The 14,410-nt window shown below is 38.0% G+C and overlaps 1 protein-coding gene across 10 annotated transcripts in view; it reads left to right on the top strand.

Moving 5' to 3' along the window:
• Nucleotides 1-14,410, top strand: part of GRIA4 (glutamate ionotropic receptor AMPA type subunit 4) — a 668,265-nt gene that overhangs the window by 129,905 nt on the left and 523,950 nt on the right. The window lies entirely within an intron of this gene.

The following is a 14,410-nucleotide window of genomic DNA, read 5'->3' as shown; positions in this document are numbered from 1 at the left end:
GTTTTGCCTAGAAGAGTCAAACTCATAGTAAACTCTTGTTTATGTTGCCTCTTGAGTTTGTTTCTGATTCAGTTTAGAGCACTTTAAAAAATTACAAAACATTTTTAAGTTCTCACACCCATTGATTTTTGAAACTTCTATCTTTCTGTTTCAACTAAATAAAACTGAAGAATTAACCATGCCTTCAGTTGAATGTTGTATTCTTAGAAGATATTATATGTGCATATGTTAATTATATGTGCATATATATATATTCCTACATACATACATATATTTGTGTGTGTGTGTGCACGTGCACAATATACTTTTCTGTCAGGAATTTTTCTTTTACTTCTAACTGTTGAACCTTGGGTAAAATTTTAAACTTTTACTAAGTATTTTTTTTTCAAAATATATATAATAGGGTTCTATTTGATCATCTGTCATGATGATCAGAAATAGTGTAAGAAAATGGTCATCAAAAGGTCACTTATACTGTCACAAAAGCCCAAACAGATGTGGAATTTAGGGATTAAAATTAGCAAAGTAATTTGCCCAAAAGTATAACTTGCTTAAGTTTAATTGTTGCTAAGATGTATCCAACTTTTTGCTCCAATTCACATTCATTTGTCAGTTGTCCTATCTCTTCCTCTGTACCCTCTTTTTCTTTTTCCTTCAATTTTTCCCAGCGAAATGGTCACTTTACATCAGGCAGCCAAATTATTGGAGCTCTGGCTTTAGCAACCCTTCTTTGATGAATGTTACAAGGTTTTTTCCTTTAAGATTAACTGTTTGGATCTCTTTGAAATCCAAGGCACTATCAAGAGTCTTCTGCAGCACATCACAGTTTAAAAGCATCAATTCTTCAGTCCTTAGCCTACTTTATGAACCAACTCTTTTCTTGACCTGCATACAGGTTTATCAGGAATCAGGCAAAGTGGTCTGGTATTCCTATCTTTCTCAGAATTTTCCACAGTTTCTTGTGACCCACACTGTCAAAGGCTTTACAGTAGTCAGTAAAGCAGAAGTAGATGTTTTTTCTGGAACTCCCTTGTTTCCTCCATGATCCAACCAATGTTGGCGACTTGATCTCTGGTTCCTTTGACTCTTTGAAACTCATTTTGTACATTTGGAAGTTCTCAGTACACATACTGCTGAAACTTAGCTTGAAGGATTTTAGCATAACCTTGCTAGTATGTGAAATGAGTGCAATTGTACCATAATATAAACATTCTTTGGCAATGTCCTTCTTTGAAGTTGAAATGAAAACTGACCATTTCCTGTCCTGTGGCCACTGCTGAGTTTTCTGTATTCCATGACACATTGAGTGAGGCACTTTAACAGCATCATCTTTTAGTACTGCAAATAGCTAAGCTGAAATTCTGTCACCTCCACTAGTCTTGTCCATAGTAATGCTTCCTAAGGCCCACTTGACTTCACACTCCAGGATGTCCAGGTCTAGGTGAGTGACCACACTTTCATGATTATCTGGGTCATAAGATCATTTTAGAATAATTCTCCATATTATTGGCACCTCTTCAAAATCTCCTTTGTTTCTGTCAGACTTTAACAATTTCCTTCCTTTATTGTGTGCATTTCTGTGATTGTGGTATTCATTCCGTCTGCCCTCTGATGGATGAGGATAAGAGGCTTATGTAAGCTGTATGGAGGTCAAGAAGGAACAGTTAGAATTGGACATGAAACAACAAACTGTTTCAAAATTGGGAAAGGAGTACATCAAGGCTGTATATTGTCACCCTGCATATTTAACTTCTATGCAGAGTACATCATGCAAAATGCCAGGCTGGATGAAAAACAAGCTGGAATCAAGATTTTAGGGAGAAATATCAATAACCTCAGATACACAGAGGACACCATCCTTATGGAAGAAAGCAAAGAGAAAATGAGTAACCTCTTGATAAAAATGAAGGAGGAGAGTGAAAAATCTGGCTTAAAATTCAACATTCAGAAACCTAAGATTATGGCATCTGGTCCCATCACTTCATGGCAAATAGATGGGGAAACAAAGGAAACAGTGACAGACTATTTCCTTGAGCTCTACAATCACTTCAGATGATGACTACAGCCATGAAATGGACGTTTAGAAGTTTCATGGCTGAAAGGACGTTTGCTCCTTGGAAAAAAAACTGTGACCAACCTAGATAGCATATTACAAAGCAGAGACATGACTTTGATGACAAAGGTTTGTCTGGTCAAAGCTATGGTTTTTCCAGTAGTCATGTATGGATGTGAGTTGAACTGTAAAAATTGATGCTTTCTAGCTGTGTTGCTAGGGAAGACTCTTGAGAGTCTCTTGGACAGAAAGCAGATCAAACAGTCTCCTAAGGAAAGTAAAACTTGAATATTCATTGGAAGGACCAATACCTCTTTACTTCCTAATTTGCATTCCAATCCCTTATGATGAAAAGAGCATTTCTCTCTTTCTTTTTTGGTTTTAGTTCTAGAAGGTGTTGTAATTCTTCATAGAATCATCAGCTTCAGCTTCTGCAGCATCAGTGGTTGGAGCATAGACTTGGATTACTGTAATGTTGAATAGTTTTCTTAGAAATGAACCAAGATTGTTGTGTTGTTTTTGAGATTGTACCCAAGTACTGAATTTTGAACTCTTTGGTTGACTATGAGGGGTAAGAGATTCTTGCCCATAGTCATAGATAGAATGGTTCTATAAATTAAATGCGTCCCTTCCCTTCCATTTTATTTCACAGATTTCTAACATTTTGATGTTGACTCTTGCTGTCTCTTAACTGACCACGTCCAATTTTCTTTGATTCATGGATGTAACATTCTAGGTCCCTATGCAATGTTGTTCTCTACAACATTGAACTTTACTTTTACCACCAGAAACAACCACTTGAGCATAGATTCTGCTTTAAACCAGCTGCTTCATTCTTCCTGGGGCTATTCATAATTGCCCTCTGCTCTTCCCTTGTTGCATATTTGACACCTTCCAAAATGAGGGACTCATCTTCCAGTGTCACAACTTGCCTTTTTATACTGCCCATAACGTTCTCCAGGCAAGAATACTGGAGTGAGTTGCCATCTCCTCCTCCAGTGGACCACAACTGTCAGAAGTTTTCACTGTGACCCATCCACCATGGGTGGCCCTAAAGATGAGGCTCACAGCTTAAGTTAGTTATGCATGTCCCTTTATCATGACAAAGCTGTGATCCTTGAAGGGGCCCAAGAAAGTAGAAGATCTGAACTCAAGATTGCCTTGTCACATTTTTTCTCCAGCCTTGCAATCATATGGCCATTTAGACATGGCTAAAGTATTATTTATTTGTTCATTTAATCTGAACTAAAATTCTTTATGAAACATATTAACTACACATTTCCCACTTGTGCCTTGTGGAGCACTGCATTTATCTCATTGTGTTTTATTTTGTTTTGGTGATGGCCAATTACATCTGCCATCTATTCCCAAGTGATTTTCTTCTCTGCTGTGACAGTCTTATCAGCCTTATCAGTCTTTTTCAGTCCATGGAGTGGCTCCATAGCCAGAATCAATGCTGCTCATTTGCATTACCTTCTTCTCTCTCTTAAGTTTTCATTCTAGAGAAAAGAAAAAGTGATAGGAGGACGAATCTTTCAGCTTCCTTTTTTTTTTAACTTTGATTTTAAAATGGTGGCTTTTCCTGAAAATTTCAGTTAATCAGTATTTTTATCCTAACATTTGTTTGGAGGACAGTCTTAAAATCCACTATTTTTAGAGACATGTGTATTTTTTTGTTGTGTGCTAAATGATAGTTTCTTTGACAGGAAATGAAAGTGTAAGATTTTGTTTTTCTTATTCTTTTCCATTTTTTATTGATAAGAAAACATTCGTTACATCTGAAGTTTATGGAAACAAAATTCTAAAGACCTGAAGTATTTGAACTAATTTCACAGCTGACCTGCCTCTTGAGAAACCTGTATGCAGGTCAGGAAATAACAGTTAGAACTAGACGTAGAACAACAGACTGGTTCCAAATAGGAAAAGGAGTATGTCAAAGCTGTATATTGTCACCCTGCTTATTTAACTTACATGCAGAGTACATCATAAGAACTGCTGGGCTGGATGAAGCACAAGCTGGAGTCAAGACTGCCAGGAGAAATATCAATAACCTCCGATATGCAGATGACACCACCCTTATGGCAGAAAGTGAAGAGGAACTAAAAAGCCTCTTGGTGAAAGTGAAAGAGGAGAGTGAAAAAGTTGGCTTAAAGCTCAACATTCAGAGAACAAAGATCATGGCATCTGGTCCCATCACTTCATGGGAAATAGATGAGGAAACAGTGTCAGACTTTATTTTTTGGGCTCCAAAATCACTGCAGATGGTGATTGCAGCCATGAAAGTAAAAGACGCTTACTCCTTGGAAGGAAAGTTATGACCAACCTAGATAGCATATTGAAATACAGAGACATTACTTTGCCAACAAAGGTCCATCTAGTCAAGGCTATGGGTTTTCCAGTGGTCATGTATGGATGTGAGAGTAGGACTGTGAAGAAAGCTGAGCGCTGAAGAAATGATGCTTTTGAACTGTGGTGTTGGAGAAGACTCTTGAGAGTACCTTGGACTGGAAGGAAATCCAACCAGTCCATCCTAGAGGAGATCAGTCCTGGGTGTTCATTGGAAGGACTGATGTTGAAGCTGAAACTCCAATACTCTGACCACCTCATCTGAAGAGTTGATTCACTGAAAAAGACCCTGATGCTGGGAGGGATTGAGGGTTGGAGGAGAACGGGAAGACAGAGGATGAGATGGCTGGATGACATCACAAACTCGATGACATGAGTTTGAGTGAACTTCAGGAATTATGATGGACAGAGAGGCCTGGCATGCTGTGATTCATGGAGTCGGAAGGAGTAGGACATGACTGAGAGACTAAATTGAACTGAAAATGGTGGCTTAGGTGGTAAAAAATCTGCCTGAGATTCAGGAGAACAAGGTTCGACCCCTGGGTCAGAAAAATCCCCTGGAGAAGGAAATAGCTTCCCACCACAGTATTCCTGCCTGGAAAATTCCTTGAACATTTTACTGAGTCCAAGATCACTCTGCTTGCTGCACAACAGGCCAGTGAATCCAAGAGATGAGATGTTGAGGCAAGGAATATGACTTAGTCTTAAAGCTGGCAGACCTAGAAGATAGCAGACTAATGTCTCAAGACAACCATTATTTTCGTGGTCTGGATGTCAGGTTATTTTATAAAACTAGGAAGAGAAGAGGTGAGAAATTAAAATAGAAAAGGCAGAATAGAGAGAGAGGTGGGAAAGTAAAAAGGGCCATCAGTTTTGCAAACATCTCTGGGAATCAAGGAAGCATCACGAAAGGGAGGGATGTCTTAATCTCTTCTTGCTTTCAGAATTTCATAGATGGGCAGGGTCAGATTATCTCTCTAATATCTGAAGAAAGACACTTTAAAAGGCAGAGGGATCATTATGTATGACTATAATAACAAAAATAACAAAAAGCTGTTCAAAGAAATACTTCCAATGTAGAATCAAAATTGGTAGGCTACAGTCCATGGAGTGGCAAAAATTGAACACAACTGAGTGACTCAAGGTATTTAAGACAGTTCTTTTTTATTTTTTGCAATTTTTTTCATTTTTTAAAAAAATATTTCTTTTTCTAGATTCCTTATAATTATGTCAGAATACGATATTCATCTTTCTCTTTCTGACTTACTTCATCCTGTAGAATAGACTCTAGGTTCATCCACCTCCTTAGAACTGACTCAAAGGCCTTCCTTTTTATGGTTGAGTAATATTTAATTGTGTATATGTACCACAACTTCTTTATCCATTCATCTCTATATGGACATCTACGTTGCTTTCATGTTCTAGCTTGTAAATAGTGCTGCAATGAACAATGAGATACATGTGTGTTTTTCAATTTTGGTTTCTTCAGGGATTATACCTAGGAGTGGGATTATGGGTCTTAGAGGTGATTTTATTCCTCTTCTTTTAAGGAATCTCCATACCATCTTACAAAGTGGCTGTATCAATTTACATTCCCACCAACAGTGCAAGAGTGTTCCCTTTTCTCCACACACTTTTCAGCATTTATTGTTTGTAGACTTTTTGATTATGGAAATTCTGACCAGTGTGAGGTGATATCTCACTGTAGTTTTGATTTGCATTTCTCTAATAATGAGAGATGTTGAGCATCTTTTCATGTGTTTGTTAGCCATCTGTGTGTCTTCTTTGGAGAAGTGTCTGTTTAGGTCTTTTTCTCACTTTTTGATTGGGTCTTATTCTTCCTGGTATTGAGCTGTATGAGCTGCTTTTATATTTTGGAAATTAATCCTTTGTCAGTTGTTTCATTTGCTATTATTTTCTCCCATTTTGAGGGTTGTCTTTTCACCTTGCTTATAGGTTCCTTTGCTGTGCAAAAGCTTTTAAGTTTAATCAGGTCCCACTTGTTTACTTTTATTTTTATTTCCTTTACTCTAAGAGGTGGGTCACAGAGGATCTTGTTTTTATTTATGTCACAGTGTTCTCTTTGTTTTCCTCTAAGAGTTTTATAGCTTCTGGTCGTACATTTAGGTCTTTCATTCATTTTAAGTTTATCTTTGTGTATCTTATTAGGAAGTATTCTAGTTTCATTCTTGTACATGTAACTGTCCACTTTTGCCAGCACCATTTATTGGAGAGATTGTCTTTGCCCCATTGTAGTTTCTTGTCTCCTTTGACAAAAATAAGTTACCCATAGGTGCATGGGCTTATTTCTTGGCTTTCCATTTTGTTCCATTGGTCTATGTTTCTATTTCTGTGCCATTACCATGCTGTCTTGATGACTGTAGCTTTGTATTATAATCTGAATTCAGGAATGTTGATTCCTCCAGCTCCATCCTTATTTCTCAAGACTATTCAGGGTCTTTTGTGTTTCTGTAACAATTCTGAATTTTTTTTGTTCTAGTTCTGTGAAACATGCCATTGGTAATTTGATAAGGATCACACTGAATCTGTAGATTGCATTTGGTAGTATAGCCTTTTTCACAATATTGATTCTTGCTACCCAAGAACATGGAATATTTCTGCATCTGTTAATGTCATCTTTGATTTCTTTTATCAGTGTTGTTATAATTTTCTGTGTACAGTTCTTTTGTCTCCTTAGGTAACTTTATTCATAGATATTTTATTATTTTTGTTGCAATGGTGAATGTGAATGATTCCTTAATTTCTCTTTCTGATTTTTCATTGTTAGTATATAGAAATATAAATGATTTCTGTGTATTGATTTTGTATCCTGTGACTTTGCTAAATTCATTGATTAGATCTAGTAATTTTCTGATAGTGTCATTAGGGTTTTATATGTACTGTGTCATGTCGCCTATAAACAGTGAGAGCTTTCCTTCTTCTTTTCTGATCTGGAGTCCTCTTATTTCTTTTTCTTCTCTACTTAATGTAGCTAGGACATCCAAAACTATGTTGAATAGTAGTGGTGAAAGTGGACACCCTTCTCTTGTTTTTTATCTTAGGGGGAATGCTTTCAGGTTTTCACCATTGAAAATAATGTTTTCTGTAGGATTATCATATATGGTCTTTACTATGTTGAGGTAGGTTCCTTGTATGCCCATTTTTTGAAGAGTTTTAATCATAAATGGGTGCTGAATTTTGTCAGAGGCTTTTTCTGCATTTTTGGAGATTATTTTTTTTTTAAAATCTCTCAACTTGTTAATAGGATGTATCACATTGATTGATTTTCAAATATTGAAAAATCCTTGCATTCCTGTAATAAACTCAACCTGATCATGTTGTATGAGATTTTTGATGTGTTGCTGAATTCTGTTTGCTAAAATTTTGTTGAGGATTTTTGCATCTATGTTCATCACTGAAATTGGCCTATAGTTTTCTTTTTTGTATTATCTTGTCTGGTTTTGATATCAGGGTGATGGTGGCTTCGTAGAATGAGTTTGGAAGTGTTCCTTCGTCTACAATTTTTTGAAAGAGTTTTCAAAGGATAGGCATCAGCTCTTCTCTAAATGGTTGATAGAATTCTCCTGTGAAGCCATCTGGTCCTGGGCTTTTGTTTTGTGGGAAATTTTTGATTACAACTTCAATTTCAGTGCTTGAAATTGGTTTGTTTATAATTTCTATTTCTTCCTGGTTCAGTCTTGGAAGATTGAATTTTTCTAAGACTCTTTCCATTTCTTCCAAATTATCCGTTTTATTGCCATATACTTGTTCATAATCTGCCTGCAATGTGGGAGACCTGGGTTCAATCCCTAGGTTGAAATTCCCTGGAGAATGGAAAAGCTATCCACTCCAGTTTTCTTGCCTGAAGAATTCCATGGAGAGTCCATTGGGTCACAAGAGGTCAGACGGTACTGAGCGACTTTCATGTTCACTTTCAATAGTGTCTTATAATCCTTTATACTTCTGCAATGTCTGTTGTAACCTACCCTTTCTCAATTCAAATTTTGTTGATTTGATTCGTCTCTCTTTCTTTCTTGATTAGTCTGGCTAAAAGTTTTGTCAATTTTGTTATTCTCAAAGAACCAGCTTTTAGTTTTATTAATCTTTAATATCATTTCCTTCATTTATTTTTCACTTATTTCTCTCGAAATTATTCTTTCTTTCCTTCTGCTAATTTGGGGCCTTTTTTGTTCTTCTTTTTCCAGTTGTTTTAGGTATAAAGTTAGGTTGTCTATTTGATGGTTTTTGTTTGTTTGTTTCTTGAGGTAGGATTGTATTGCTATAAACGTCCCTCTTAAAACTGCCTTTTCTGCATCCCATAGATATTCAGTTGTTGTGTTTTCATTGTCATTTGTTTCCAGAGAGATTTTTTTGCTCATTTGTTTGTTTTCTTTTGATTTTTTTAAGTATCCTGTTGGTTATTTAGAAACATATTATTTAATCTCATTGTGTTTGTATTTTTCACAGTTTTTTTTTTTCATAGTTGATATCTAGTCTAATAACATTGTGTCAGAAAAGACGGTTGATACAATTTCAATTTTCTTAAACTTAACTGAGGTTTGTTTTGTGACCCAAGATGTCGTCTATCCTGGAGAATGTTCCATGTGCACTTGAGAAAAAGGTTTATTCTTCTGCATTTGGATGGAATGTTCTGAAGATATCGCTGAGATCCATCTCTTTGAATGTTTCATTTAAGACTTGTGTTTCCTTATTAATTTTCTGTTTTGATGATCTGTCCATTGATGTCAGTGGGGTGCTAAAGTCTCCTACTATTATTATGTTGCTATCAGTTTCTCCTTTTGTGTCTGTTAGTGTAGGTCTTATGTTCTGAGGTGCTCCTATTTTGGGTGCTTAGGTATTTACAATTGCTATGTCTTCCTCTCAGATTGATCCATTGATCATTGTGTAGTGTCATTCCTTGTCTCTTGTAATCTTTATTTTAGGGTCTATTTTGTCTGATATGAGGATTGCTACTCCAGATTTCTTTTGTTTTTCATTTGCATGGAATATATTTTTCTATCCTCTGACTTTCAGTCTATATGTGCCTTTATGTCTGAAATGGGATTCTTCTAGACCGCATATATATGGGTCTTGTTTTTATATCCATTCAGCCAATCTTTACCTTTTGGTTGGGACATTTAATCCACTTACATTTAAAGTAATTGTTATATATGTTCTTACTGATGTTTTCTTAATTGTTTGGGGTTTGATTTTGTAGATTTTTTTTCTTCCCTTGTATTTCTTGACTATATAAGCCCCTTTAACATTTGTTGTAATGCTGATTTGGTGGTACAGAATTCTCTCAACTTTTGCTTGTCTGAAAAGCTTTTGCTCTCTCCATCAGTTTTGGATGAGATCCTTTCTGGATAGAGCAATCTTGTTTGTAGGTTTTCCCCTTTCAGTATTTTAAATATATCCTGCCATTCCCTTCTGGCCTGCAGAGTTTCAGCTGAACAATCAGCTGTTAAACATACGCGATTTCCCTTGTGTGTTACTTGTTGCTTCACCCTTGCTGCTTTTAATATTCTTTCTTTGTCTTTAATATTAGTTAGGTTGATTAGTATGTGTCTTTGTGTGTTTCTCTTTGAGTTTATACTGTATGGGACTCTTTGTACCTCTTGGACTTGATTGACGATTTCCTTTTCCTTGCTGGGGAAATTTTCAACTATAATCTTTTCAAAATTTTTCTCATATTCTTTCTTGTTCTCTTCTTTTCCTGGTACCCCTATAACTCAAATGTTGCTTCCTTTGATATCGTCCCAGTTGGCTCTGGGACTATGATTAGTTCTTTTCATTCTTTTTACATTTTTCTGTTCTTCAGAAATTATTTCTACCATTTTATCTTCCAGCTCACTGATTTGTTCTTCTGCCTTAGATATTCTGCTATTGTGTCCTTATAGAGTATTTTTAATTTCAGTAATTGTGTGGTTTGTTTTTTATGTTTATTCTTTAACTCTTCTATGTATTTGTTAATTGAATATTCCATTCTCTCCATTATGTTTTTAAGGTTTTCTATCATCTTTACTTTCATTATTCTAAATTCTCTTCCAGGTAGTTTGCCTATTTCCTCTTCATTTCTTTGGACTGCTGTGTTTCTAGTTTGTTCCTTCATTTCTGCACTATTTCTCTACCATTTCTTTCTTTCTTTCTTTTTAATGCATTGTGTTTGAGGTCTCCTTTTCCCAGGCTTCAAGGCTGAATCATTTCTTTGTTTTGGTTTCTGCTCACCTAAGGTTGGTCCAGTGGTTTGAGTAAGATTCTTATAGGGTGAGATTTGTACTGAGATCCGCCCCCCACCCCCCCACCCCCCCTCCAATGGACAAGGCTAAATGAGATGGTAGTCTTGTGTGTTGATGATTTGGTTTGTAATTTTGTTTTGTTTTTTGTTTGGCTGAGGTGTCCTGCACAGGGTGTAACTGGTGGTTGGGTGATATCAGGTCTTGTATTCAAGTGATTTCCTTTGTGGGAGTTCTCACAATTTGATGCTCCCTAGGGTTAGTTATCTCATAGTCTTGAGTCTTAGAGTCAGAGCTCCTACTCCAAAGGCTCAAGGCTTGTTCTCTGGTCAGGAATGAAGATTCCACAGGTAGTTTTTTATGGCATTAAATGAGATTAAAACAAATACCCAAAAATTAGCAACCAAAGATGAACCCCAGACAAATCACAGTTACAAAATCAGGCAAAGAAAAAGCAATTAAATTAATGAATATACACATATACATATACACCCATAAGCAAAATCAAAACAGTCCAACGAAAATAAACTAAAATTGATTGACCTGGCAAAGGAAGCCAAAAATCGCATCTGCTAGTTAATAACAAAGTTAACTAAAGTGCAAACTGGAAAACACAACTAAGGCAAAGTGCCAAGTGTGGATTAAAACAAAAAAAAATGAAACTAACACATATGTGGAGAGGAAAGTAAAGAAAGAATAGATATGCCAAGTTGAGATAGATAAAGAAGATTTTTATATATTAAAGATTAACTGCAAGGGGAAAAGAACAGTAGGTAAAGTAAATGGAGAAAGAAGTGTAGAAAAAATATTAATAGGTTTTAAAAAAATAAAATTAAGAGAAAAGAAAAAAGGAAGAGAGAGAGAGAAAAAAAAAAAAACCTCCATAGAACTGCAAAAGCCCAATGTAGAAGCAGAGGTTTATAACACCCATAAAAAAATGTGTGATTTAATTTTTAAAAATCCAAAAACTCAATTAAATTTCATAGCATCAATAAAATCCACAGCTGCAACAGAGGGAAGGGGGAGGGGGAAAAAAGTTAAAAAAAAAAATCATCCAAAAGAAACTACAGAACAAGTGAACACATAAGAATAATAAATGTTTGTTTTTGTTTTTGTTTTCTTTTTTAGTCACTCCTGTCAGTGTCCCTTCCCTCACTGGGAGTCACAGTCCACCTCTCCTTTCTAGAATGCCCTCCAACACTCTGCTAGTCTCTGGACCTGCTGTCGGGCAGCTCAGATTCTAATTTGGTCTGACTCCTGTGTGTTCATGCTGCCAATGTCCACAGCTATCAGAACTGATGCTTTTTTTTTTTTTTTTTTTTTGGTAGGAGCTCTCAATGTCCTTTTATATATTCCATAGACACAGTCTCTGCCTATTTGATCATGTGGACTTAATCTGTAGCGTGTACAGCTGGTGGAAAGATTTGGGAGCTTCTTCCCTAGCCACACTGCCCCCAGGTTTCAATTGTGGTTTTATTCGCCCCCTCTGCATTTGTGTCATCCACTGGGGTTTGCTCCTGAGGCTGCTCTGGAGGACTTGGGTCTGCCTCTGTGATAACCAGGTGTAGAGATGGTGCAGCTGCTTGCATCCCAGGGGTTCTGGCAGCACCAGCAACTCAGGGGAGTTGATGGCTAGGGCAGCAAGAAATATAGTGCTTATGGCAGAAAGTAAAAAGGAAATAAAAAGCCTCTTGATGAAAGTGAAAGAGGAGAGTGAAAAAGTTGGCTTAAAGCTCAACAGTCAAAAAACGAAGATCATGGCATCTGGTTCCATCACTTCATGGGAAATAGATGGGGAACAGTGGAAATAGTGTCAGACTTTATTTATTTATTTATTTTTTTGGACTCCAAAATCACTGCAGATGGTGAGTGCAGCCATGAAAGTAAAAGACATTTACTCCTTGGAAGGAAAGTTATGATCAACCTAGACAGCATATTAAAAAGCAGACATTACTTTGCCAACAAAGGTCCATCTAGTCAAGGCTATGGTTTTTCCAGTGGTCATGTATGGATGTGAGAGTTGGACTATGAAGAAGGCTGAGCACCGAAGAATTGATGCTTTTGAACTGTGGTGTTGGAGAAGACTCTTGAGAGTCCCTTGGACTGCAAGGAGATCCAACCAGTCCATTCTGAAGGAGATCAGCCCTGGGTGATCATTGGAAGGACTGATGCTGAAGCTGAAACTCCAGTACTTTGGCCACCTCATGCAAAGAGTTGACTCATTGGAAAAGACTCTGATGCTGGTAGGGATTGGGGGCAGGAGGAGAAGGGGACGACAGAGGATGAGATGGCTGGATGGCATCACCGATGGACATGAGTTGGGTAAACTGCGGGAGTTGGTGATAGACAGGGAGGCTTGGTGTGCTGCAACTCATGGGGTCACAAATAGTCGGACATAACTGAGCAACTGAACTGAACTGAACTGAAGAATGGTGTGGCAACCAGTATTGGCTAATACACTCCAGTATTCTTGACTGCAGCTCCTCCAGACAAAGAAGCCTGGCAGACCACAGTCCACAGGTTCGGAAAGAGCTGAACATGCCTGAAGTGACCCCGCATGCATAGATGCAAGACTTTTTTTTTTTTTGCCTCTGGCAGCTCGGCCCCAGTGAGGGTTGAACGTGAAGATGGCACAGCTTCTTGAGTCACTGTGACCCTGGCAGTGTCATGTGTGCAGAGACAAGAACTGCCTCAGCCACAGGAGTTATGACCTTATTAGAGGTTGTTTTTTTGTTTTTTTTTTGTTTTTTGTTTGTTTTTTTTTTAACCACTTGTAGCTGGTGATCAGAAGGCCTCTTTGGCTAGTCTTTCTCTGTTCAGTTCAGTTCAGTTGCTCAGTCGTGTCTGACTCTTTGTGACCCCATGAATCACAGCACACCAAGCCTCCCTGTCCATCACCAACTCCTGGAATTCACTCAGACTCGCGTTCATCGAGTCCATGATGCCATCCAGCCATCTCATCCTTGGTCGTCCCCTTCTTCTCCTGCCCCCAATCCCTCTCAGCATCAGAGTCTTTTCCAATGAGTCAACTCTTTGCATGAGGTGGCCAAAGTACTGGAGTTTCAGCTTTAGCATCCTTCCTTCCAAAGAAATCCCAGGGCTTAGGCACTCATAGTGCCCATTCAGGCACTCTCTTGCCTGGGATCCCTCTCTTTTATTTGGTTCTTCAGGCACTTAAAGGAACACTCTGGGTGGGGTCCTACTCTAGAGTTCAGTGTGTCATGAACTTGACAGGCCAGCTTCTCTATGGTTCAACTGCAGATGGTGGCCTGTGGGGAGAGAGGCTATGATGATGGCTCCATCCCCTTCATGTGACTCAGCAGTATCACCTGGTTTCCATAGCTGCCTGGCTTTCCTCTACAGCCATTTCCCACCATGATCTCTTCCCTCACATTCCCTCAGTCCATCTCTCTGCAGTCAATAGCAGCCCTCACCCTGGGATTGCTCCACAGTCCCTAAGCTGCAGCTCCCAGCTGTTGTGCCTTCTAGGGGAACTGCATCCCTGTCCAGTGTACATATGGCTGCAGCAAGGACTGTCTGATTCTCATTCCATTTAGGTTGCCACAGATCAGCTGTTTCACTCTCAGCTTTAAATGTTTCTCTTCTGACTCAGACAATTTCCCCGATGTGGGTATCAGACCCCTGCTTCAGTTCCCTCACCCCCCAGATAGCAGGTCCAGTCCTAGTAACACTCCTCTTTTTCCTCCTAGTTCCTTCATCCTACCGAGCTTTTGCATGGTTCTATATATTATTTTCTGCTCATCAGGTACTTCTG

The sequence above is a fragment of the Ovis aries genome, chromosome 15, assembly GCF_016772045.2.
Source record: "Ovis aries strain OAR_USU_Benz2616 breed Rambouillet chromosome 15, ARS-UI_Ramb_v3.0, whole genome shotgun sequence".
Lineage (NCBI taxonomy): Eukaryota > Metazoa > Chordata > Mammalia > Artiodactyla > Bovidae > Ovis > Ovis aries.
Note: the sequence above shows the minus strand (reverse complement) of the source record. Positions and strands in the feature narration are given on the sequence as shown.